A 27,648-nucleotide genomic window follows, 5' to 3' on the forward strand; every position below is an offset into this window, starting at 1 on the left:
TGGTTTAACTGGTTAGTTTAGTTAATTATCATATCAATTTGACATCAAAAATGTTCCAGGATATGCTTTAACCACTAAGTGATTAATTCCACTCAGTATATCACACGTATACCAATTTAGGTTGAAATCAGAGCAGTGGCTTAAGAGGAGATGTGTAAATACGTGCATAAGTACATAGATACACAAGTACATTACATCCATTTTTATCTTTTCTGTGGATAGGGCTGAGAATTGCGGGCAGCGCGAGTACTTCGTTTGGCTCACGTGCGGCCCTCGAGCCGCAGTATAACGACCCCTGTTCTACGTACATCTATTGAAGGAGATCACGTGGGAATAAGGCTAGTTGAGTTTCGCATAATCGATGTTTTCGGAATCCTTGCTGGATGGAATAGAGGAAGGAATCCTGTTATCAGTGTGTAGGTGAGTCAACGACGCAGAGCTCGTCCCAAACTCAGAAAGGTAGGCAGAGCGGCCGGCTCCCCGAGACCGGCTGGTTCAGTGAATTTAGCAGACGGCCACTGTGCAGCTGCCACCTGTGTGCACGGCGGCGCGGGCGCGCAGCGTCGCCCATCCGTCTGCGCCCGACCTTCTTCCGCTCCCAGCCAGCCAGGTCTGCCGCATGCCGCCTCCATGACTAATTCCGGCACTTGTGCTTGTCCCCCATGAATATGGAGCAGCATGCAAATTAGTTTCTTTTCGGCGAAACAACGCCGGCATTACCTTTATGGCTGGCGGCTGTTTTGCCTCGTCTCGTGCTGCAATATGCGGTCCCGCATCCCGCGTGCTCCTGCGATGCCGTGCCGCGCCCCCACCAGGCGCTCTCTCGAGCAGCCAGGTCTAGCGAGATTCCCGGGAGTAAGGAGGATATACACCGTGGCTTAGCCCCCTGGCTTACGAAGGAGAGCTACGTGACTTCCGGGACACGGAACGCAGCCGAAAATGAAAACAAGGAACCTTTATCCACAAAATTAAAAATAAAAAAAACTAAACTCAATTACTTCCGGGTTCACTGTAAAACGAGAGACAGAAGACGAGAGATAATTTAAATGAATAATGTGATTATTAAAACACTTCCTCACGATCTCAAAGCAATTGTAGAAAATTTTCTTCTTTGAAGCCTGACTACTGCTCTATAAAATTTTTCTTCCTTCTGTCCTTTCAGGCTTTGTCAAAGTCTGTGAGGTATTTATTCATTTTAAGGTTGTAGTGATACAAACATTTTGATTCGCGACCATACACCTGGACATGCATAGAATCGGCGCATTGTTTTATGAATATAAAACACTGTCCGACTATGTATATATTTCGGAACAAAGCAATATTTCGCAGTTGCTGAATATGTTTGGTAACTGAACGTACGATCTAATTTTCAGTCCACCCTTTCCCCCCTCTCTCTGTCCATTTCCTCCTACCCACACACTTTTTTCTTCTCATTAACCTCACCTTCTCCTCCCTCTCTCTCTGCTCTGCTGGATATGTTGAGATAGGAGCTTCATTGACAATATTTCGTATTGTTTTAATCTGTGAACGGGTAGAGTTACAAAGTTTCAGACGACTGAGATTGCTTAGTAAAATTCTAATCACAAGCCTACAATCCACAAATACAAGTTTCGTGTTTTCTGTTAAAACCGACTGCGAGGGAGAAAAAGAAGCAGCACATTGATGAAATAATTCCTGTGATGGTTTAATTATGGTGATATCGTAGTTAAAGTTGAGTGTAAGAAAGAAATCTAAACTACAGTTTTTCACAGCACAGAATACCATTCCCTTTCTCACAATCCGTTTTGAATGAAAACGTGTATAGTGTTATTTTATATGAATATTTGTTAGAGCAATGTGTCTTATATGTATTTATTGATGACATATACAGCGATCAAAATTTCATTACACTGTAGAGTGAAAACTTGAAGAAACAGGTAATGAGCTCCTGAGATTTTTCTAACCACGTTTCTCTTTGTACATTACACACACACACACACACACACACACACACACACACACACACACATATTTATATATATATATATTTTAAAGACATATTTTAAAGAAATATATATATATATATATATATATATATATATATATATATATATATATATATATATATATATATTTAAAATATGTCTTTAAAATACGTATCCTCTGTCTGTCCATATGTTTACTAAATCATCGTATAAAAATGTGAAGTAAATCGCTCAGGATCTTTTACAGAGTTTTGGTAACAAAATCAAATAAAACTTTGTCCTTACATAGTACAGATATAGCAACGAAAATGAGAGATATATAGCCTATGCCCTACCAAATGTTTATTAGAGTACAGTGTAAAAATCTGGAGTAAATCGGTCAACAACTTCACGAGATTTTTGCTAGCAACTTTTCCACATAATTTCTTATACAAAAATATTTATATAATACATGTACTTAAAAATATGCACTGTATGTCTGTTCAAACGTTTATTAGAGCACTGTGTAAGTATCTGAAGTAATTCAGTGAAGAACATTTCGAGGATTTTGTTAGGTTTTGTTATGTGATATATGTATTTATATTTAAATATTTTGGAAGAGACATAGCGATATGCATCCACATGTTTGTTGGACTGTTATGTAAAAATCTGCAGTAAATGGGTCAAGAAACTTTTTCGATTGATAAACTTCATATATTAAAGATACGTAGACTATGTCTGCACGATCGTTTTTTGGTGTACTGAGTAAAAATTTGGAGACAATCGCTCAAGAATTTTGGAGATTTTAGCAACAAACGTTGCTCTTTTATACCATGTATTTATACTTTTATATACCATGAACATGCGGAACGTGTGTGGCATATCTCCGTCTGAAACGTTGATTGGAGTATTATGTACAAATCTGAAGTAAATCTGTCAAGAACATTTCTAAATTTTTGGTAGTAAAATGAAATTTCGAGAGGTCTTCATACAGTAGTGTATACAGGGTGAATTACCTAAAGCACGTATCGCAAATTCTGTGGAAACGAAAAGTTCTATTGGTGTGCGGTTTCCATAGAACGGACTGGTAGACAGGGGCTGATGTTGTTAGCCGATCAACAGTTTGTAATAATACTTACAAAGTGTATTTTGTTCAAAAATACACTTTTTAAATAGAACAATGCCTATTGACATTAACAAACTAAAAGTAGGGTAAATTAGAATGTGAGTGGTGTTGTTGCAAGATTCTAGTGAAAATCGTTTACGAGATATCGTATTTTGAAAAGTTCCCACTCCAACACTTGTACATTACCTGTGTTATCACACTCTAAAGAACAACATAAGTGCATTCATTAGTAACGTGGATTCCGACCAGTAACGAGACACATGCCATTTCTTCGTGCGTTTGTACGGAGGTCAACTTGCGGATCAACTGCAAGAGCAGCGAGAATATTCATTTCACTCTCTTTTGTTGTCAGCTTTTTCCTTTTGTTACATTGTCTATGTGTTACGCTATCTTTCTCACGTAACTCGTTGAAGAGGTTGATAAATAATTGCCGGGATGGTTGAAGTCTGTTGTAATATCTTGCCGCATGCCTCATACAAAAAAGAACTGCGTTCTTCGTGCACTCTCCATACAGCATGAGCTGGTTGGCTGTTTCTGCATTGGTAAATCCCGTTGTCCACTGACAACCTACTGCTTGGACTGTACACAGTGACTAGTAAGTCGCAATGCACTCTCGAAACACGCAAGTACACTGTAAGCAAACATATCATCATCGTACCTAGCAACTGCACAGTTCAAAAGTCAGAAAGAAGAGTAGAAACTTTTCAAAATTCAACAGCTTGTAAACGAGTAGTACTAGAATCGCACAACAAACGCCACTGACATACTAATTTACCCTGCTTTCAGTTTATTCATTTCAATAGGAATTATTCCGTTTAAAAAAGTGCGCGTTTTCACAAGTAGTACGCTTTCTAAGTATTATTACATTATTGTTGTTGGCTATCAATACGAGCCCCTGACTACCAATCCATTCTGTGAAAGCCCCACAGCAATAGTACTTCCCATTTCCGCAATATTTGCGGTGGAGGTTTCAGGTGATGCACCCTGTACACCTGAGAAGAAAATTGTTACAAACTGGGTAATGCGAGGATGATACGGATATGATATTCCTAAAGCTCTATAGACTTTTAATTGAAATGAGGCACTAAACTTCGACAGATCTGAAACGCCCTGCTAAAATTGCAGGACAAGACAAGTAGTAGGAATTGTGGAATGGGGCCAGAATGAGCGGCTGTCAGTTACACTTCAAACATAACACTTTATTTAGTTGTTCAAACATTACAGCGCACCTTCTAAGCTTGACTATCGACAGGAAACGTCATTATTTCTAAAATGGCTGAAGACACATCAATTAAATACAACTGCTATATATATATATTAAAGACAGAAGGCTGTAGGTTTTAAAGTTAAATAATATTTAAGGCCGAGTGATGTAAACCTTGACTAGTCAGATACATTAAGTTTTTAAAAAGATGCTGATGGCCGCTAAATTTAAAATAACCACAACAAGAATAACCTTTCAATAGGCAGAAGGACAAGGCCTTATGACCAATAAGAAACCTTACTCCAAAACGGCTGGAGGCCATTGTTTAAAAAAACTGCAACCAATTTCCCAACGCAGAAGGCCCTAAGCTTTTAACCTTAAATAGTATATAAGACCAGGTGATGTAAGACCTGATAAGTAAGAACCCAAATTTTAAAGCGGCTAAAGGGGCAATATTTTAAGAACAATACAACTTCGATGAATTTTCAACAGGCAGAAGGCCCACAGCTTTATCTTGAAAGAATGTAATACTTGATAAGTAAGTACCTTAAAAAAAATACAACTACAATAAATTCTCAACAGGCAGAAATCCCACAGCTTTATATTCCAAAAGGTAATACTTGATAAGTAATATCCTTAAAACTTAAAGCGGCTAAAGGCCAGTGCTTTAACACAATATAATAAATTTTCAACAGGCAGAAGACCCAAGCTTTATCTTGAAACAATATGAGACTAGTCCGATTTAGAAACACTTACTTTTAAAACGGCTGAGTGCCTTTGATTTTAAAAACACAATTACAAGCATACAGATTCCAACCATGGGCCATGAGCCATTAAAAATACACAGTTAAACGCCAACAAGAAAGGCAGTATAGGCAATGACACTCAACAGTTTCCAGGGGGCTCGGTCTGCCCTTGAAATCTAAACGTTCACTTAGTTGAGACAAGAAGTCGTCCCAACTATACTCGATCCACCGGCAACACAACCTAAAGTCAGTTTGGGACCCACCGACAGGACGACTTGCGAACCACAGACCAGTATACGAGAACTCCAAAGGCAAAACGTTACAGTCATAGCCACCGTCAACCAAAAATACAATAAGCTGTCAAAAACTACACACCATGTTGAAAAGCGACAACAGGTGAGGAAAGGACACTGCCTGAATTTACGTCAGTGACCAGGGCAGGCAACCGGAACACTAACGACCACAAGGCAGAAAATTCCTCTGGTGCACTTGAATTTCCTACTGACAAATATAGTTAATTCCAGTGCACGGCGGCTAAATCTTCACCATCTTGAAAACTCGCTGTTGCTCCCAGGAAACCGCCAACAATGAACGACCAACCAAGGGGACAACGTGAGCAGACGTGGCTTCGGTAATTAAATCACCACTCAACTTTCACGTCCTGGGTCGGTGAGCCACGAGCCTCGTAGCACTTGCAGCAGCCCCCACACTCCCCGACACTGCATAGAGACTGCCAACAGGCCCAGCCGACTGCGCCGCACGGAGACTTTCTTACTGATCCGCTCCAACCGACCGACTGGCTGTACACCGCCAAGCCGGAAATATAAACGCCAGACTGAAGATGGTATACGGTGCAAATATCGATACACACCTCTCTGCCCACGTAGAAAGAGGAAGAACCGTGGTATAACCGCAATAACGGCCGGAAACCAAACGCTGAGTAACAGCCAAGTTTTAAAGCAACGCATAAGGCGGGGTCAGCACGGCTCAAGATTAGTGTCACTAGTTCTATTGTTTATGGGTTTGTAAGAACAACGTGGAATGATCTCTAACGTCTACAGCTCTTTGCGGTATATCATTTATCTATCAATGAGCAATGTTGTTCCAACAGACCTGTCATCAGATACGAAGCGCTTCATAGACAGTCACATAGCTAAGCAGTTCAGGGACTATGGAACTGGATAATTTTGTGAGGTACTTTCATCCTTATCATGAAAACCAAAGTGAAGTACTCGCATGGCACAAGTATTTGTAGCTAACTTAATTGGATAAATAAGAAACAAAGCACTTAAACGCAATGAAATGGTTCAAATGGCTCTGAGCACCATGGGAATTAACATCTAGCGTCATCAGTCTCCTAGAACTTAGAACTACTTAAACCTAACTAACCTAAGGGCATCACACACATCCATGACCGAGGCAAGATTTGAACCTGCGACCGTACCTTTCGCTCGGTTCCAGACCGAAGCGCCTAGGACCGCTCGGCCACATCGGCCGGCTAACGTCAATCAAAGAAAGATTCCTCCACAATAACTATGATTGCCAAAAATATCTTGCGTAGGTTGGCGAATATACTCAATGTTCCATATGATAATGCATCACGTACGGGCCGGCCGGTGTGGCCGTGCGGTTCTAGGCGCTTCAGTCTGGAACCGCGTGACCGCTGAGGTCGCAGGTTCGAATCCTGCCTCGGGCGTGGATGTGTGTGATGTCCTTAGGTTAGTTAGGTTTAAGTAGTTCTAAGTTCTAGGAGACTGATAACCACAGATGTTAAGTCCCATAGTTCTCAGAGCCATTTGAACCATTTGAGTCATCACGTAAGGGTATATCCACTGTCGTTTTGTCGGCAGGTACATTGCCATCATGATCCTTTGGTAGCAAGTTGGAGCCATTCTCAGTGTTCTCTTTCTTCCGGTAGGGCCAGAAGACATGTTTCGTATTCAACTAATAACTTATACCTCCATTATGCAACACTGCAAATATCACGTCACTTAAGAGCAGCACTATCATGCAGGCGTTCCGCCAACATTACTTCCGTCGGTGGTTCCAAGTAAATTGTTATTTGGAACAGCTGTGTTGTTGCCTTTGTGTGTGTGTGTGTGTGTGTGTGTGTGTGTGTGTGTGTGTGTGTGAGATAACGTCTTCAGGCTGAGAAACAAATTCAAAAGCAAATGTGCCATCAGTATCATCATCGTCTGCTCACAAAAAAACAGCGCTAACATCGTCATCAGAAATCACAGTTTTAGTATCTCCGGCTACGACGGGTATTGATAGTAGAGTGGAAGCCATTGCCTCTGGCCACAAGAGGCAGACGAAAGGGGCATGTCACATGGGCCACGCCTTTTGCGCAGATACAGGCTGGCTGGGCAGCGAATAATCACTGGCTCTGGGCAGCGTGAAGCGCTCAGTACCTCATCATATTGCTACATGTAAAATGAATCCGCTTGTGTTCGGGAATGTCTGCTTTCGCTATTAGGATACAAGTATGTTCAATATGCAGCATACGACGACTCTAGCTGTGTTTAAAGGGCATGGACAGGGAAGTGGAAGTGAAAGTCCCTCCTGATGTGCTAACTGCAACTCATCTACTTGCAGTGCCACTATCATGGGTCTAAATTTTCTACTTTGACGATTGCGACTGTCACTGTAGCACAAGCGACGGCAGTAATACTACAACAGCATGAACAACAAAACTACAGGTAAGAACAGGATTCTCCTGTCCCGCAGTTCTTGTGCAAATAGCAGCCATAGTATCATTCGTAGGAAAGCGCTACGTCCCAACCGCCATTCACCTGCAGCTCCTGGCTGAGGTAGGCGTTGCAGTATGGGCAGTCGGAAGTACGGAACCGGAGCGGCGACTTGAAACGGGAGTTGGCACGTGAGCATGGACAGCAACTGACAAGGTTTCCGTGTGGCATCTTGGGCCATGCTTGGCGTGCCAAACTAAACCTGTTTTGCACCGACACTGAGATGGTGTGGTAATGCGTTCCGTTAGAAATGAAGAAGTCGGGCATTAGTTGCAATCAGCTGGCAAAAGCGACCACATCCTGGAGGAAGCTCAGCAATGCCGCCTGTAGTCGGAGTTAATAGTTTGCAGGCAGCCAAAGCTGTTGGGTTACAAACGTTCAACAAAGGGTGTGGCCCCCTGATAACGAAAGGTTTCGTTTGGCGGGAGCATCGGATCGTGTCTGCCTCCGTACGTCCACAATATATGGCGGCTGTGAGCGAGGAAGCGTTTACGGAACAAAACTGTAGTGTACTGAGATACCACAGAAGAGTAGTTTGCGGCAGTTGGTACTAGAAGTAACGCGGACGTCTGTCTGCAGCAGGAACATCGCCGCGTGCTAACCAATCACACAGCCCGCGAGAATGATGTCAACTGGCGCGGCAGTGCCATCAGGAAGAGAGAGCGCGCTAAAGAAACGGTGTACGACCAGAAGTTGTCAGTTGTAAGTGGCAAGTCAGTCCGAGTCTTGTTAGGGAGTTGCTGCAGAACGTTCGTCGTGTTTTCAAGTGTTCATGTCGTCGAGTACTCTTCTTCGAATACTACGTCGAGGCAGAAGGTTAGTTTGCTTCCGACTTTAGTTCAGAGAACATCACTTTGTTTGTAGTCGGGGAACTACAGTCAACACGGGACAATAGCTGTAACGAGAGTGACCCAAGTGGAGTAATATATTTTCCTGTTCACTACTCTGAGTTACTTTCATTGTGTTTATGGTGTCCTAGAACCCAGACATTCGTCCTAGAGGATACCTTTGTTATTGTTTTTCAGTGTCAGTAAGATTTTCATCGAAGTGGACGCCCTGAGTCCACAACAAAAACATTCCGATACAACTACGAGAAGTCTGTGCATAAGAACATAAGAATGACTTGCAATTTTGATGTATTGACCTTTGAGTCTGTGGTGATATGAGCATCAGAGGCGCTCACTTAGGGTGTGCAAGGTATTTAGTGCACCCCAGTATATAGAAACAGCGGCCTTGGCCCCTCTCCCACTCCACTTCCCCCTTTCGCAATGTACAAACATGCTTTTCTCATCGCTCCCCCTTTTAATGAGAAATCTGTTTAACCTGAGTGTACATTGTTACATAAGAGTACTTATGTTATGATTAAGTACGAGAAAACTACCGATGTGAAGAACTATTGCTCTAACCTCTGCATGTGAAGAGCTGCCTTTACAGGGTTTCCTTCTATCTGTACTAAATCACACACTTTCATTCGGCTCCTGTACGGACGCATGCTGGGAGCTGAAGCTTACGATCGAATATTAGCGCATTGGCTGCTCGGGCTAGCCTCGCCTTCTTCTCTCACAGCAGCCAACTTACAGCTTCGAAAAGAAACAAATACGTGAAAGCTTAATGTGCCGCAGTTACACGAAAGTTGATGTCTGGGATCTAGCAGGTCCGGGTAACGGCAAAGCCTCTTCACTCATTTTTGTGAATAAAATTGGCAATGACTACTCACAACACTGTACATGAATCAACAGTATTCACACAATGGCCACTTATTTCTGTGGCGCACAGACGCCCTACTTTTACGTAGGAAATGTTAACAGTGACCGAAAGCACTCTGGTGGGGCCAGAAATCAGTCGACTTTCACTGATCGGAGAGGAGTCAAGTAAAAGTATGTGATTAGCATGATCAAAACTGTTATCGTCTGAGGCGTGTGCACTGATGTGGCACTGCACTAATACGCACACAGTAGACATTGCCAGTTGTCAGTTGGTCATACTGTGACTCGATCTAATCATTAATCAATATCTCCTTCTTTACTGGCCAACTTAAAATGGTCACTTAACCGAATTTTCAATCGATACTTAGCAGAACACCATAATAACATCCAAAAGGAAAACACTTACTAATGGTCTGCAAAATTATATTTATTTGGTCACGAACCAGATTTTGGCTTATCGTGCTGAGAACACGAAAGCCGATTATATATAAATACGATAAACATAATTTTGTAGGACATTAGTAATTGCTTTCCTTTTTATTATCAAAATGGTATAGGTATATAATTATCAACAAAAGTGGTACTGTGCCAAGTGTTAGTTACAGTGAACCTAGACCTAGTGCTAGAGTTGCCGTGTGTGAAAACAAAGACAAATGTATTGACGAAAGTGTGGTGGGTACAAGAAACACTGTTCCAAGAAAAAATATCGCCGTTATCAGCCGTCTTGCATCCAGAAATTTGCATGGATCAATTATAGTAAGTCAAAAGATGTCATATTTAGTAAAATTAGCAAAGAACAATATGAAGAAAATAGTTTTCGGTTTCCTCATGTAATGAAATTTTGTTCAAGCAAGAGGTTTTTCCGAACTGGAAAGGAAATTTGAAAATGGTGAGGCATCAGGCTGCTACGGAAACCTGTACTGAAATTCAAATCCTTAAAAATTGAGTGTCAATATATCTAGTCAGATTTCAAAAGCAAAACAGACACAAATGAAGTAAAATCGAGCTTATTTACCAAAAATCATATACACTCCTGGAAATGGAAAAAAGAACACATTGACACCGGTGTGTCAGACCCACCATACTTGCTCCGGACACTGCGAGAGGGCTGTACAAGCAATGATCACACGCACGGCACAGCGGACACACCAGGAACCGCGGTGTTGGCCGTCGAATGGCGCTAGCTGCGCAGCATTTGTGCACCGCCGCCGTCAGTGTCAGCCAGTTTGCCGTGGCATACGGAGCTCCATCGCAGTCTTTAACACTGGTAGCATGCCGCGTCAGCGTGGACGTGAACCGTATGTGCAGTTGACGGACTTTGAGCGAGGGCGTATAGTGGGCATGCGGGAGGCCGGGTGGACGTACCGCCGAATTGCTCAACACGTGGGGCGTGAGGTCTCCACAGTACATCGATGTTGTCGCCAGTGGTCGGCGGAAGGTGCACGTGCCCGTCGACCTGGGACCGGACCGCAGCGACGCACGGATGCACGCCAAGACCGTAGGACCCTACACAGTGCCGTAGGGGACCGCACCGCCACTTCCCAGCAAATTAGGGACACTGTTGCTCCTGGGGTATCGGCGAGGACCATTCGCAACCGTCTCCATGAAGCTGGGCTACCGTCCCGCACACCGTTAGGCCGGCTTCCGCTAACGCCCCAACATCGTGTAGCCCGCCTCCAGTGGTGTCGCGACAGGCGTGAATGGAGGGACGAATGGAGACGTGTCGTCTTCAGCGATGAGAGTCGCTTCTGCCTTGGTGCCAATGATGGTCGTATGCGTGTTTGGCGCCGTGCAGGTGAGCGCCACAATCAGGACTGCATACGACCGAGGCACACAGGGCCAACACCCCGCATCATGGTGTGGGGAGCGATCTCCTACACTGGCCGTACACCACTGGTGATCGTCGAGGGGACACTGAATAGTGCACGGTACATCCAAACCGTCATCGAACCCATCGTTCTACCATTCCTAGAGCGGCAAGGAACTTGCTGTTCCAACAGGACAATGCACGTCCGCATGTATCCCGTGCCACCCAACGTGCTCTAGAAGGTGTAAGTCAACTACCCTGGCCAGCAAGATCTCCGGATCTGTCCCCCATTGAGCATGTTTGGGACTGGATGAAGCGTCGTCTCACGCGGTCTGCACGTCCAGCACGAACGCTGGTCCAACTGAGGCGCCAGGTGGAAATGGCATGGCAAGCCGTTCCACAGGGCTACATCCAGCATCTCTACGATCGTCTCCATGGGAGAATAGCAGCCTGCATTGCTGCGAAAGGTGGATATACACTGTACTAGTGCATGCTCTGTTGCCTGTGTCTATGTGCCTGTGGTTCTGTCAGTGTGATCATGTGATGTATCTGACCCCAGGAATGTGTCAATAAAGTTTCCCCTTCCTGGGACAATGAATTCACGGTGTTCTTATTTCAATTTCCAGGAGTGTATTTCCTTCGTTACTTAGTAGCGCAGGATCTTGCAATACGAGGGCTTACTGACGAAACAAGTAATTTTGGCAATTCATTATGCCTTCGATGTGAAGATATCAAGCAACTTTTGTTGTGGCTGCTGCGAGAAACTTATAAATGGGTATCTCGTGGTGTACAACATAAAATTTTTATTGTTCTGAGCCATACACCTATTAGAAAATTGTTAGATAATATAAAAACAGAATATTTTTCAATCATACTAGGTGAACAACAGGTACATAGCCACCAAAATGCAATTTAGTATCTCAGTAAGATCTGTTGATGTTTTATTAGAGATAGCGGAATGATTTTTAGGGGTTTACACTACACGAGAGAACCCCAAATAATTTTCTGATGCTTTTACAGATATGTTGAGACGTTTTATTTGCCTGCATGCCAGTGATTTCAAGGTTCAGCTACCATGGCGTATTATATAACGGTGTCAAGCTAAAACTTACGGAAACTAAGCTGGAGACTGTAGTTATGCAGTGCCGTGAGTACTCTTTAAACCTAAAAATGCTATGAAAGCCATCCAGGAATATCGAAATGACTTGAATGTTGCGAAGGATGTAATATATTTCATTAGAGATTCGCCTGAAATCTTAGATCTTTTTGTTCACTTAAAGGCAGCTATCTCTACAAATTCGAAACCACTCTGTCCTACAAGGTGGATCATAAGACATTTGGCAATGTCTTCAGTTTTATCCAACGATACTGAACTTAAGAAATTTTCTCAGAAGTTTCAAAAAGCGACAGTTCACATACTGTGGCAAAAGGAAATGGTTTTTAAAAGGCAGGTTTTTGATTCCTTCTTCATGTTATTAATCTTGGTAAAACCTTTTGACTAGACATGGCACTACAGAGGACGCCCCTATGCTTAGATGAAACCAAAAAGATGATTTTCATCCATATAACATCGATTAAATTGATTAGAAACAGTTTTGAATCGATCTGGGCTGAAAAGACTTCAAAATGTGAAGCGGTGGATGTTGATTACCAAAAGTCGCCCTGTAAAAGAAAAATCCCTAAGGAACACGATGACTCCATCTACTCGTCTGTAGATACATTCCCTGAAGTGTGTGATAAATGTAGAAGATTTTATTAAGAAACAATGGATTCGTCCACCAGCTTCTTGGCATCACTCTTCGACACACTTATTCATGTTAGTAAACCAAATCGAACAGTTTTCTCGTTGGTCATAACATATATTCAGATTATATTTCTATTTCCATGAATTAGATGTAGACAAGGGAACGCTTACTTCTCCACCGAAACACGTTCCATGAAGTTATCCAAAGTAGTGAATCTGCAAAAATACAAAGGAAAAACATCTGCTTGACCTACTGCTGGGACTAGTGAAATTCATACGTATAGTGCTGACAATTCCGGTAACGTACTGTACAATTAGCGACAGTTTCCTTGTTTGCGAAGGGTGAAGATGCACCTTCGGTCTGTAATCAGGAAGGATCATCTACATGCTGTTGCATCGCTGAAACCTGACCTTGATGCCTTATGTGAAGAGGTCATATGCAGGAATGAACTAGGAGCACATTTACCGCCAAGAATTAAGGTATTCTTCATCAAATTTATTTATTTACTTGTCTTGCTCTGCTACTGACATACTTCACACGACATAAATAACATTGCGCACTGAGCCGTAGCGCCAATGAGTTAGCAGAACTGTTCTGTCTGGCGCCACTGGCTCCGCTGTAGTATCGACTATCTCTCTTGTGGCCCCATTGCCAATATCTATGAGGAAATGTTGATATCTGTGGGTTGTGTACTTAGGAGGTCTCCGCTTGCCGATGTATAAACGGGGTTCGCTGGCCCGTGAGAAAGACACGAACTTTGGGGATTGGCGGTAGCGTCAGAACAAGAGGCGGTCACGAGGTCCGAGCGACCGAACCCATGAGCTGCGCAAGGAGGGCCTGGCGCAGCGCAAAGATACCGGAGTACCTCACCGGGGTCAGCGTCGAGTACAAGCAGCAGGCCGACATACCGTCGGTCGGTTGGCAACATCCGTGTAGGACGACCGCTCGTCGCCTGGCTGGCTCTTCTACCTGGCTTTCATCAGCACCACTCGGTAACCGCTGCGACGCACCGTGGATCCATAGAACTGCTCGTTGATAAAGGGGAGTAACATTCTGCAATACTCGTGGTGACTGATGTTGTTGTCTACCTGCCCTCCTTATTATTATCTGGTTTGTACCCGACCCTCCCAGTTTTACTTGGTCGTCTCTTTGGACGTAAATATAGGTAGTAGTATTGTACTAAGACACTAGCTTTCGTTTGAAAATTTGTCCCTCAATTATATTGCCTTTCCTTTCTGGTTTGTACCCGATTATTAATGTTCCAATTAATCAGCTCTTGGTCGTAAATACGAATGGAACAATTGTACTAGTAGCCAACAAACAAAAGAAGGACCTTGTGGTTAGATTTAGCTGTTAAATGGTTCAATTCTTTGATTGTAATTGCATTCCTCACTCATTAGTTGTAATGTGAACAACCTATTGTACTAAGCTGTTCGCTTCTGTGTTTTAAAGATGGGTCATTCTTGGTGTATTTTAGCTGGATCTAGTGGTTCCACCGAGTAAGTTCTCTTGTAATAAATGTTCACAAGTAATATTTTAAGACGTTCCTTAAGAGCGGTCTTAATAACAGACAGTCCGTTTAACTTTAAAAATATTAACAGCAAACTGTCACCTGGGCTTTAATCAAAATAAATTTGTCAGAAGGGTCGAGTTGGGATCTGATCGCACCTTGGTTGCTCATTGAAATTCAGAGGTTGCTTGCTTTGAATTAAGCCTTATCATTGTCATATTATTTGTTAATCTGCTTAACCTTCAAGCACAGGTGCGCATCTTAACCCCGAACCTTTTAGACCTACAGCTTTCAAATTTAAAGTTAAGTCATCTGTTTTGAGTAATTGAATCACTCTTGTCATCAATGGTGGTTATAAAGTTTTCATATGTTGCAGGTGGGCATTTAATAGAACAGACTGTGTCAAGCGCGGTAGTAAACAGCGCAGTTTCACCCGATAACGGGCGGGCTGCAGGTCTGGCCGTCTTGTAATCATTGTCATATTGACTGCTGTTATTCAATACAGCACTTCAGATCTCTTCTGCAAAGATTAAAAGCTTATGCAACTTAAGGATTAAGGTCAAAAGAATTTTGCAAATTTGTTCATTTTGTTACAGAAAATTTTATGATTAAATGCTCCGATTATCTGTAAAACGCAGTTTATATATTGTTAAAAAAAGAGGTGGTGTGAAAAGAAAGTTATGTTGGTAGGTTCTCCCTTCCACGTTTTCCTTAATTTCAGTAAGTACCACGTATCATGCACAGTTTGGTGGCGCCGCCTGCATGTAGCTGTCTGGTTGGAAGCATTCGCATCATCAATGAAGCCCTGGCCGTAATTACACAAACGCATAGTCATCTGTCACAAGCAGTACCATATATAATGATTCTTGCCCACTCCACTCCCACCTCCTACAAAGTTTTCAAGTCGGTGACTCTGTTTAGTGCGTTGTGAAGTTTCTGATTTCCCGAAATACTGCGGGCTGCTACTGTGCCTGGAATATGATGAGCAGTGTCTTGCGTAAGTGTAATGTATTTTGAGAAGAAATGGTTGGTCTCCATGGGGTCAAAATATTACAAGGTAGTGAATTAACTGAGGAACTGTATTTTAGTGATTCTTTATACCTTTATATGTGCGTTGATAATTCATTCTCGTTTCGTTATTCGTTAATGTAAATTTTTTATTTTATGTGCCTGTATTTGTTTAAGGCGTTGATCATTGTGGAGCGTCCCTGTGCTGCCATCTTCACTAGTGTGTATTTTTGTAGACTTCACTCAGAGCTCCTTCAGTAAAGTTAATCTCAGTGGGGCGATGTATTTATATTAGATGTTTTATGTAGATTAGGTTACGATTTTTTGTTTCTTTATTCATTTGTGTTTCCTTAAGGCTATAATTATCATTTTGGGGTAAGAGCTTAAGTTTCTTCTGTATTTTTTTGTTAATACGTCAGGTGCTAAGGGGTTTAAAAGCTAAGGTATAACTCCTGGTGTGTTTTGTCTTACGCTTGAGCTCTGGAACCTGCATGGTTGTAACTCTGTATAAATTTAGAGTTGGTTAAGGGTCCACACTTGCACAGCCTCCAATCAAAACAAAACTCCGCTCTCAACACACAGACATGGACAAGGACAGAACACGACACAGGACTGAACAGTAATCCACATAAAAAGGAAAAAAAAGAAAATGGCAAACACCCGCTAATTATAATAAAATACTCGTCATAGTAGGCAATATTTTAAAGAAACAAATACTTCGGACACCATTCTGAATAGAACATATGACACAAAACAAACAAACTTAGCAAATTAGCTTATATGAACTTATATTTAATGCGCATCAGCGAATAGATATATAAGTCAGGCATACAGAAATTTTAGAACAATTGAGTCTGGACACCTCAGAACAATATATCTCTGTAGCACGCACAGCACATTTGCTGAACACTTATCACTCGATCACCACCCATCAAAAATAGACACCGATTTGCAGATACCAAAATCTTTATACGGCTTACTAAAAAAAAACGTAGAAGATAACTTCCAACGCAACACCGGAAGGGAAACAGTTTACAGACAACTACACTGCACTATGCAAAGACACACTATTAGACACATTGAAGGAGCGATACAGAAACACAACATAAAGAGATATATTTAAAAAGCCCGTGCACACGCGCGCGCACACACACACACACACACACGCACACACACACACACACACACACACACACACACACACGCTCGCGCGCCGTGATAGATACGCTCGGTGTGCGACAGTCACAGAGTGAACAGAGCTCAAATGACGTCAGAGGGAGGATGAAAACAAGTGAACATCGACAGGGTCGAAGCACACAGCAACAACAAGTACGTTGCGTTTTACAAAATTCAAAGACTTAACTTAGAAGTGTGGTTCAATGAAAACATGTGACGTGTTTCCATGTGTTTTGCATGATACCGGCAAACGTCACATAACATCATATCTCTGCAGATGACAAGATATTTAATCATGTGAAGAGGACCATACAGTACGTAACGTACTAGGGAAAACGATAATAGTGTAGCAATATACATTAAATATTTTATGATTTTTAGCATTATCTTCACCGTCAGAGTGCAACTGATCTACAAATGAAAGAGAGCTGAAAACTCTTACACACAATTAGGGTCATCAGGCAAAGCATCTTTCAAAAAATCATTGGGATATTTATTATGCAACAACATTTATAATAGTATAAAAACGGAACACTATTTCACTGTAGTACAATTGTCTTTGGAACCACTGACTGCACAGCTTGGAAAAAGAGTCGGAGTACAGACAACATTCACATAAGTGTTTAATGTCTCCACTATCCTTCCCTAATGCTGATCTGTGAAGAAGACCAGTAATTTATTTTACTACAACAAAAATATTTAAAAATATAGGTCAAATATCACCGACAACATCATCATATTATAAAAATTCCAGGAAAAATATAGCCAAGAGAGGTAGAGGAGCTCATTATAAATATCTGTACCATTTTTTGTGAGTTTAACGTCAGTCATTTAGGACAAAAGTGTACCTGAATGACGAAAATTGACGTTTTCAGTAAATCGCAAAAGAAGATATACAGATTTATTAACTTACCACTACCCCGGCTCGTTTAGAACATTTGCTGCTTACTCCAGTTGTCCTCCTGTTTCCTTATCCTATTTACTCTTTCTCTTCACTCTTTTCTTTATCCTTGATGCCTTGGTATTAGCTTCTGCTGCTTTCTGTACTTCAGTTACCCGCCGCCTACCAATAGCAGTTAGAGCTCAGACCATATTCCTTCCTGTCTGGATCTTCAGGTTCTTCATAACATCGATCCTTGAAACTGCACCATCATTGAATGTTATTATTGCATTCATTGCACCAATCTTCAGCACTGTCAGCCCAACAAATTCTCTCTCATATGCAGCTGTTGAAGCTTTCATTTGCACTCTGAGAGAGATCATGCATACATTTCCTAAGTAGATTTTTATTTGCCAGATCCCTACGTATAGGCCTAATTGCTTCCATTACAGCTAGTACTAAGGAATGATTTTGGGTGTATTGTATGCCTGTAGCATTGCTCACCCATTACTTGCACCACGAATCTTCCCCTTTTCGACACAAACCATGCTGTGAAGTTTCATCTGTTGACACTGTGAAACCTTATTGCCCAAACAGCTCGTCTCATGTTCTCCTAATCTCCCACAATTCTCCTTATTGCTAGTCCATAATATTGAGTCAAAGAATGAATTTCACGTTTTGCAAGAGACCTGGACCACCCATGTGTTTTCCATCTGAGAGATTTTTTCCACCAAAGCCTTTACATAATTTTCTCAGCTGAGCTCCGATTCTTTTTTGTACATGTCACATACATTGAAGCTTTTCTATCAGAATGTCTCCATATGGTCTATCATTAACAAGAGTAGTGTGTCCTTTACGGTCTCCAAGGTAGCTCAGATATCTCACACCACAACTGACCCCTGATCTTCTAAAAATGTTTAGAACCCCTTCCACTTACATGTTTCCACATGGGCAATCAAATTTCTTTACACAAACATGGGTGCAAATAAATTTACTTGAACCACCGTAGCAGTGCTTAGTTAGACATTCATAATTTAGTGTCTTACCAGTTTCAATAAATGTTGCAGTTACAACCCCATCCAGAGAAGTATGACTTCTCTTCAGCCAAGATCCACCATAAGCTGCTACAATGTCTGCATTATCAGACAAGGCTACTGCTTCTTCTGCTGCTCTTTTCATTGAATGTTCACATTCACCACGTAAAGCATTATGTATTAATTTATTGTATCTTTCAAACTTCAGTGGACATGGAGGCAAATCAATCACTGCACAAAAAGTCCGGGCAGCTTTCCTTCCCCTTCCAATACATTGTATTTCATAAGCAAGCTGAATATTTACACTGTAATTTCGACTGTCAGTTACTGGCGATGTAATAGTATCACTGTCCATCTTACATGAGTTACAGGAAATCAGTAACCGACTTGCAAGACTCTTCCTTGCAACAATGTTCTCAGAAACGTCAATACTATCTTCACGATACAGTATTTACATTTCACAGCACTCTTCAGAAGGCTTCACAGCATATTTAGGCTCACAGTAATATTTCCATCGTTATTGCTGCTCTCAATACAACTAGTATTGTTCTTATTACATTGAGAAAGCGAAAGTTTACGTCTAGAAGCACTGCCTGTAGATACAGTTTCCTTAGGCAACTTTTGAAGCAACTGATGTGTATTATTCGGTTGTGTTTGGAATTGGTTACTACGAAACTTTTGATTGGGGCTAAATTTTTATATTCTCGTAATTTGTGGCACAGGAAACGCACACACTGAAACCAAACAATACACAATAGCTACAAAACCATACTCATATGAAATTCCGAAATCATATATTCTCAGATCTTTGTTTACATTCGAACCATAGCCTTCTAGGTATACCTGTACTTTTGTTCTGGGAGCCAGTGCCTTTTAGAATACACATTTGTTAACTATCTGTAACTAACGATGGAGAAAATGGAAGAACAAAATAATGCATCACGTATTTTGAAGCACTTCAAATTGACAGATGGGTTGTCTCCTGAGCAACACTACATTCAACCTCAATTTTAGAACAAACGGAAAATGACGATTCCCATAAACTAGACATTTAAGAAATCAGCATGAAAATGCTCTTTTCTATAGACCAAACATTTTCTTCCAAATTTTTGGTAATTTTCACCAGCATGTCCCCTTAGTATTAGTTCCAGTAATCATTGTTTATGCTTTTCACAGATTTGCATAAAATAACACATTTATGGAGACATGACACAAAATTTTGGAAATATGTTACGGCACTAAAAATGAAATAATAGTTGTCTGTGCGATTAACAAATCTGAATATTAATAAGTTTAACTGTAAATGTAATTGCTGATAGAATTTTGAATTCAAATGGTGATAAATTACGAGAGAAGGTCTCGTATTTTAAATTGTTACTTAATCTGTTTACTCTTACGTCTCTTCATCACAAGTAAAAAATAATTTCTTTCTTTCTAATGTGGTACTAGAATCTTGAATGTGTAATAGCTCTGTTTTCGTTTGTTAACGACATAAAATAACAGAATTTGCATGTGCGCCCCCACCCTCTCCTGTTTGCCATACCACCCCCTACACACCACATACTTCAAATTATTAACTGCATAAGAAATACATCTCGCTAATGTGATCATTAGATTTAACCTCCTTGCTGTACATTACTCAGTACAACATCATTTCCTCTACTTCAGATAGGATGACAAAGACATATAGGTCAGTGACTATGAGATGTATGTATGAAACATAACGACCCGGTCTTGTTGATAATGATGAAATGATAGGGAGAAGGTGAAACTCTGTGCTAGCACATACCATATTCCTCTCTAATGGACTAAAGGGAGGCAGCAAAGCTTAATGTCAACATCCAACAGACAGATAACTACGAACCCTGTCACATGTGTTGCCTCTGTGAAACAAAATGGGCAGTCATTAGTAGTAAGTTGTGAAGAACTTCATGTCGCAAGGTTTCCGCTCCTTCCTAACCAAACTAATAGTTAGTGAAACCTTTTCCATCCCTTGTATCTGGCCTTCTGGCATCTAGTTGGTGCGAGACGGGCGATCCCTACAGTTCCATGAGCCTCATTCTTTAGTCACCGAACATCCATTAGTATGCATCTCTCCGTACATTGTTAAATTAGTTTTGTGACTCCCATAGAAATAAAATGAGGATGCAGAACAAATATCTTTGTAATACAAAGTCAATTTGCTAACCCATTGTTTGGCTATGAGGGTCTTTTTAATTATAAGAATTTTATCAGATTTTATAGTTATAGTTCTTCAGGGTAGTGTGCACAGATCAATGCTGTTCCTGATATAAATCAACTACTTTTCCAGTAGTGTTATTCATGGGAATAAGGCGACTTCTGATGGTGCTATACAATGTCAACAATGCTATTTAAAATATCTGAACATACTCCATATCAACTAATATGCAATGCACAGTCATAAGACATATCATCACATGCAGCTACATCTGACCTATGGTTTGGTCTTCTTCACACCACAGCACTTCCACTGACAAGACCAGTCAGGTGTCTTTTCTATTTCACTGGAACCCATTTGATTGTATTCCCTCATTAACCTGTTCCTTTCTATAAATGAAGCATTCTCGAACATATCAGTTGTTAAAAGTTAGAAAATTATACTAAAGGAAATTTTAATTTATTTAAAAGAAAGACACAAAATTATTAAAATTTATTCAAATTCAACAACATGAATTGTATGATCTTTATTTTTATACATCAATAAATAAATCATAATCCTACAGTTTTATCTAAGTTATCATCATCATTTGTATAGATGTTAGTGTATTGGTCTGGAAGAGTAATGTTGTATTTTTCATCTGAGAGTAATAAAATTTTTCACTCAAATTTAGTTGTTAAATCTTCAGATTTTCAAATGATGCAAAACATCTCTTTTTTAAGTTCTGATATTTTACTGAACACTTCTGAACAGCCATTACTGTAATTGTTAAGTTCGGTTTATAGACTTTCAATGCTACCATTCATGTTCATTTTCATTAACATAGGAAAAAAATTAAGGAATGGAAAACTAAAATGTTTCTCAAACATTTGGGAAACATTTGGAGAACATTTTAATTTTAGAAGCACTAAAGTTTTCAGTATTTATCATCTCTAGTTCTCTGAAAATATTTCAGAAGGAAATCAGGAAGTTAAAACTTCTTAAATATTTTATAATTTTTCACTACTTTATTTAATTAGAAATTTTCAGTTAGCATTCTATGTTGTGAATCATAAGCTAAAATCTTTCTTCCAAACATAATAACATTTGCAGTTGTATCATTTCGCTGTATTTTCGTTAAAATGCGTATCATTTTGTTGCTGTTTTTGAGTAGTTAAAATATTCATTCTTCTAGACAAACTAATTACATGAATAGGATAATCTTGAACAGATTTGAATGGGCTTATAATTATATCATTATTTAATAGAGATATTCATTTAAAAACTCTAAAACAATCATAAGCTTTTAAGAAAATACTTGTGGGATCAAGAATCCACAATTCTTGCTGAAAAACTTCATTCTTCCAGTTTTAAAATAGATATTTTGTAATTCAACATGACTGTATGATGAAAACTCAAGTAATTGACTATTGTTCCATTAATAGGAAAAGAAAAAAAAGGTAAGGCATATAAAATTCTGTAGAGTTATAATATAATAAAAAGGAGTATCTGGTTAAAAATTTCTGTATCCCTTTAAGCCAGCAAATTCAGTTGTCTGTAGTTCAAAGAAAGAAATTGGATTTTTTGGATGCTTAAACCTTTAATGTTCGTATTCAAGTGAATATTCTGGTTCACATTTAACAAAAGGAGCTAGAATTTCCATACTCCTAACAACAATTTTACCTGTTTTTGGAAGTACCAGTAGTTCAACAAAGAATTAAAGCCTCTTGATATTTTCTCAGACTACAAGTAAAAATAACAGTCAAATCACCTTCAAACATAACTTTTTTATAATCTTTACAAAATTTACCAAATAATTCTAAAGGATAAAGAACTTAATTTTGTTCAGTTTTATTTCTCCAATTTTAAGAATATATCCACCCACATTTACTTCTTCTAAAATGGAAGAAAGTAATTGAAGAAAAAGTAAAAATATGCTCAATTATGGATAAACTATTGTTCCCTTTCTCAATTGTAATAAACTGATCAATTTTGAATTTGTTTAACAATTAGTTTAATATTTGATGTTCCATCATATACAGAAAACTCAGGCCCCCCTCTGTGAATAACATCAAAAGTCATGTAAAGTTGGAAAAAATTACAATGACTGCAACCATTACTGTTATTATCATTAGTTCCTCTTTCTTCATTAGGTACATTTAAATTATTTTTTGTTTTCTCACAGACAGGAAATGAGTATAATTGATAATTTACGATTTGGTTCATGATGTATTAGGGAAAGAATTTATAAGTTCACTTCTAAAACCACTGTGACATAAGCCTCAATGAAGTAATTCAAATTATTGTTATTATCTGTTATAGTTATCGTTAAATTTTAAAGAGTATTGAAAATTGAAATTTTTATAGAATGATTTGCTTCATAAGTTAATGGACCACCAAATTCAGAAATAAGTTTAAAAGAGGCGATAATATTAGTTTCTCTACAAAAAATTATCATTGCAATACGTAAAGTCTATCATCATCAAGACTTAAATCGGTTTAATTACATTCTACTGTATAACATTCAGGTGAAGTTCATTAAACTAAATTCATTTTCTGAAAGTTTTACTGGCATTTGAAATTATCTATTTCATCAAATGTATTTTCATTATTCAGAATTGATTTCTTAAAGCCTTTAAATTGTTTTCATTTCTCCGAGTACTGAAGCATACATTTTCGGTCTTAAATTAACGAAATCTAACTTAATTTTTCCACAATTTTCCATGTTAATGTTTCATTGTACTTCCTTATTTATTTCTGGAAGCACATAAATATTATTCTTTGGATAATCACTTTTATGAAATTTCTGTATCATTGTTTTCATGTCTTTATAGAAATATTCTGTTCTAATATGATAAATGAAAGGATAAGTATCCATACAAGATGAATAAATATTTTCCCCATATTACAGTTTGATAACATTACAATGGAAAACATACATATTTTGAAATGTCTAGAAGGCTCACTCAAATATAAATTGTTTATTGAACTTTATTTTTCTTTCCTTCTTATTAAATGCATATAAATTTTTTTAAGATACAGTAAAATGTACACAATTTCGCTTTGAAAAGTAATTCTTATATTTTCTTGAATCTGCTACTGTTTTAATGTTTTGTCTATTTCTAAAGTTTGCAATTGTCTGTCCTAACTCTGTATTATTCATTAACGTGTAGAAACGTTTTTCAAATTCATTAATGTAATTGTTCAAATGAAAAGATTCTATGAATACTCTTTAAATTTAATCTAAGACTTAAATATCACTTGAGACTTCTATAACATTAATAATAATTTTATTATTTAAATTTATTCACAATTTATTTCGTCTTTCAGGTGCTAAAGATAAATCTTTTTGCAAATTGTGTAATTTACTTAAATATTCTAAACCAACTTCTAAACTAAAACATATATATAATGATCTGATATATTATGTATTTTTCAATATTAATACATTTTCGGTCAACCCAACTGAAATTTTTAAGTAAAAAAATTGTAGTCATTGCCTAATCATTTAATTATTTCCCTCTAAATGTTCCTTTCTCCAAGAACTAGAATCATATCTTAATCATGTAATAAATCAAATTTAATTTTCAACGTTGAATTCCAAGATAAACCTCAAAGTGTAAAATACCAACAAGCAACTACTTTATATGATTTAATACATGTATGTTTAACATTTTGGAAAATACCTACTAAAATAAAACATCATATTTATTACATACTTTTGTATATTTATCTAAATTTTCAATTTTGAATTTTTCTAAACTGTTTTTGCTGTTTCATAAACTTCATCAGAAATATAATCTTTATCAAGTCTGTTTTCAGTTGTGTAGTTTCTTATAATTTTCTTCAAAATCCATATATTCCAAGGATAAAATCCTTTCTAATTATTACACCTAATTTTCACCTTCAAAATACTCTGCTGTCTCTCTTAATTGTTGTCTTTGAAAATTAGATGATAAGTTTTTAATACTTCTATCCACAAATTTAAATGTATGTTAAATTCTTAAAGTTAATCTATTTTCAGCATGTTTACTAAAAGAAAAATATTTCTGTTCGTTCATAGAAATTCATCAATATCTATATAATCAATTGATGATTCCTTAACAAACAGATGAACATTATGAATATAAACTGGAATAAAAGTTGGATTATTATAACAGAAATTGCAACCTTCATGTGCAACTCCTCAATATTGTCGTGTTTAATTGCATGATCTCTTACTTTTTTGTCACCAAAAGTAAATTCTTTTTCACAAATATGAGAAGATTCTGACACTGGTCTGCTGGGAAACTATCGATATCTTTTGCAGAAATGCAGGAAACAGCATATAGTGGACAGAGGCGGTTGGAAGATACACCTACAGCAACTGGTAAGATTTTCAATTGATACATCTTGCCAGTAAATAGCTCTCTGTAAAAAACAAAACAAGACGAAAATAAAACTAAAGCACCTGAATTGAGTCATAAAATGGATAACATAACCGATTTCCTGAAAAGTCTAGTAGTGATATTAATACAGGAGCAAATAAAGAGAACTTTAGAAATGGAAAGTCGCTTGGAACCAGAGAAAACCAAAACTGATGGAAACAACATACAAACTAAATATAAGAAAAACAGAGGGAATCACAATATACAGAAATCCTTTGTTCCAGCAACACAATCATCCAGTAGTCCAAATCGATGCACGTGAGGAACAGTATGGAACCTGAAGTGAGGTTAATGAGCTAGAGGGACCATCTTGGAGTATTGTGATAGGGAGGAGCTGGTACAGGAGAAGAAACCAGAGTAATAATAAAACCGTACCAGATACAAAAAAGGTGAAGAAATACAGGCTAGAAGAAAACAGTGTAGCTATATATCGGTAACCACAACTGATACAGCAGTGAAATATCTCAACAAGAATGGAATACTGGGACAACTAGAATGTAAGGCATTGTGCATGCTGGGCTAAAAAACAGCTCTCAGAGTAGGCTTCCATTTGAAGGACTACAAATCACACAACAGCCAGGATTCTGGACTGAAAATGTAACAGTACATCGATTTAGTTTCCCAAGAAGAACAATGGAAGAGGGAGCAGAGCTAAATAAACCAATAAAAAATACATATTTGCATTTCTTCCATTTCAGTTAATAGTTTATTGATTAATTTTTGATAAGACTCTTCTGAATCACTCATTCTAAATAGAATTTGTTTAGTTGCTGCAAAATTACATTCCTCTATCTGATCTTGATATTTAAAATTATATTTAAATATCATGTTAATGTTAATTGTTTTTCTTTTAATTGAAATATTCTTTAATTTAATGGTTATTAATTCTTAAATTGTTTAAATTTTTTTGTTGTTCAGCAATATTGTCTTTATTATTAATTCCATAACTTGTTATTCTTCATTTGAAAACGTTTATGATTTGAAAAGTCTTCACCATAAAGAAAACTGAAACCTGGTATTTTTCTCATATTTATTTTGCTTCATTTCTTGATACTCATCTACTAGAAGTTTTGGATAATAATCCCCATTATAGTTATTATTAATATTTATCTCATTATCATTATTATTAATTTTGTTCTCAGATGTATTTATAAGATTATGTCCATTATAATTATCTGGGCTGTTATGCCGTGGTCAGTTGATGAATTCTGTGTCGATTCCCAACGTTTCGTCTCCGACTGTGGGAGACATCTTCAAGGGGGTCCGTAGCTCGATGGAAGGTCCAAAACACCCACTGGCTCGCTACTGACTGCCGCTAAATTCCGTGTCCGCGCGTTCCCATGCTGTGGCGTGATGTCACGTGTTTTGAAAACGTCTGTGCAATTGGCCGCTGTCCATCGCCGTCGATCGCCGTTGCCATCACCCAGTAGTGGATGGGTGGTACACATCTTCTTTAACATTGGCATCCGTATACCGTTTAATTTCACGCCCTCCTCCTTTCGGTTGAATTATTTGGGTGTTTTGCGATTTCGATTGCCTCCCTGTAGAGCCTTTCGTGATATCCGCTTGTGGCCGCTAGTGCTTGCATCACTTCGAAATGAATATTGTGGTTCCCTGGCTGGAAAGCATGCTCTGCAACAGCTGATCGTTCCGTTTCCCCTCTTCTACCATTTCCCTTGCGCTCTTCCAATCGTTGTTTTAGTGGTACCCACATTAAGTGGGAGCGCGTGCACACGGAATTTAGCGGCAGTCAGTAGCGAGTCAGTGAGTGTGTTGGACCTTCCATCGACCTACAGACCCCCTTGAAGATGTCTCCCACAGTCGGAGACGAAACGTTGGGAATTCATCAACTGACCATGGCATAACAGCCTGGATAATTGTAATGGACATGATATTTCCGGCCATGAAAGTCTACATTTTAGTATTGATAAGATTGATTAATTTTTCCTTCAGATATTTTAATAATATCAATAAACAGACTCTAAGTTAAGATCAATTGCTTGTTTTTTTTATTTTACAGATTATGAAGGTCTTTTTAAGTCTTTTTATTCAATTCATTATCATTATCATCATTATTAGTACTATCATCAGGGTTTACAATAAGGCTGACTAATTTTTCTTATAAAATTTGGACTAATTCTTTAAATGTTCTGTTTTAGCAATTAATCAAAGTTCATCTAAAAATTTATATTTTAGCTCTACTTTCTTTATTTCTTTATTCATTTCCTTCCTAATAACATAATCAATAAATTCCAACAATTCTTTTATAGTTACATTTGAATAATCGGTTCTTTACAATTATTTTCTAAATCTGAATCCTTACTTCACTTTACTATAATTTTCTATATTCTTAAATATTTCAAATTTGTCGGTCATTTTTGTTTTCATTGTATTTATACAGAATTCAATTTGATTCTTTATATTTGTTAGA

The sequence above is a fragment of the Schistocerca americana genome, chromosome 1, assembly GCF_021461395.2.
Source record: "Schistocerca americana isolate TAMUIC-IGC-003095 chromosome 1, iqSchAmer2.1, whole genome shotgun sequence".
In the NCBI taxonomy this organism is placed as follows: Eukaryota; Metazoa; Arthropoda; class Insecta; order Orthoptera; family Acrididae; genus Schistocerca; species Schistocerca americana.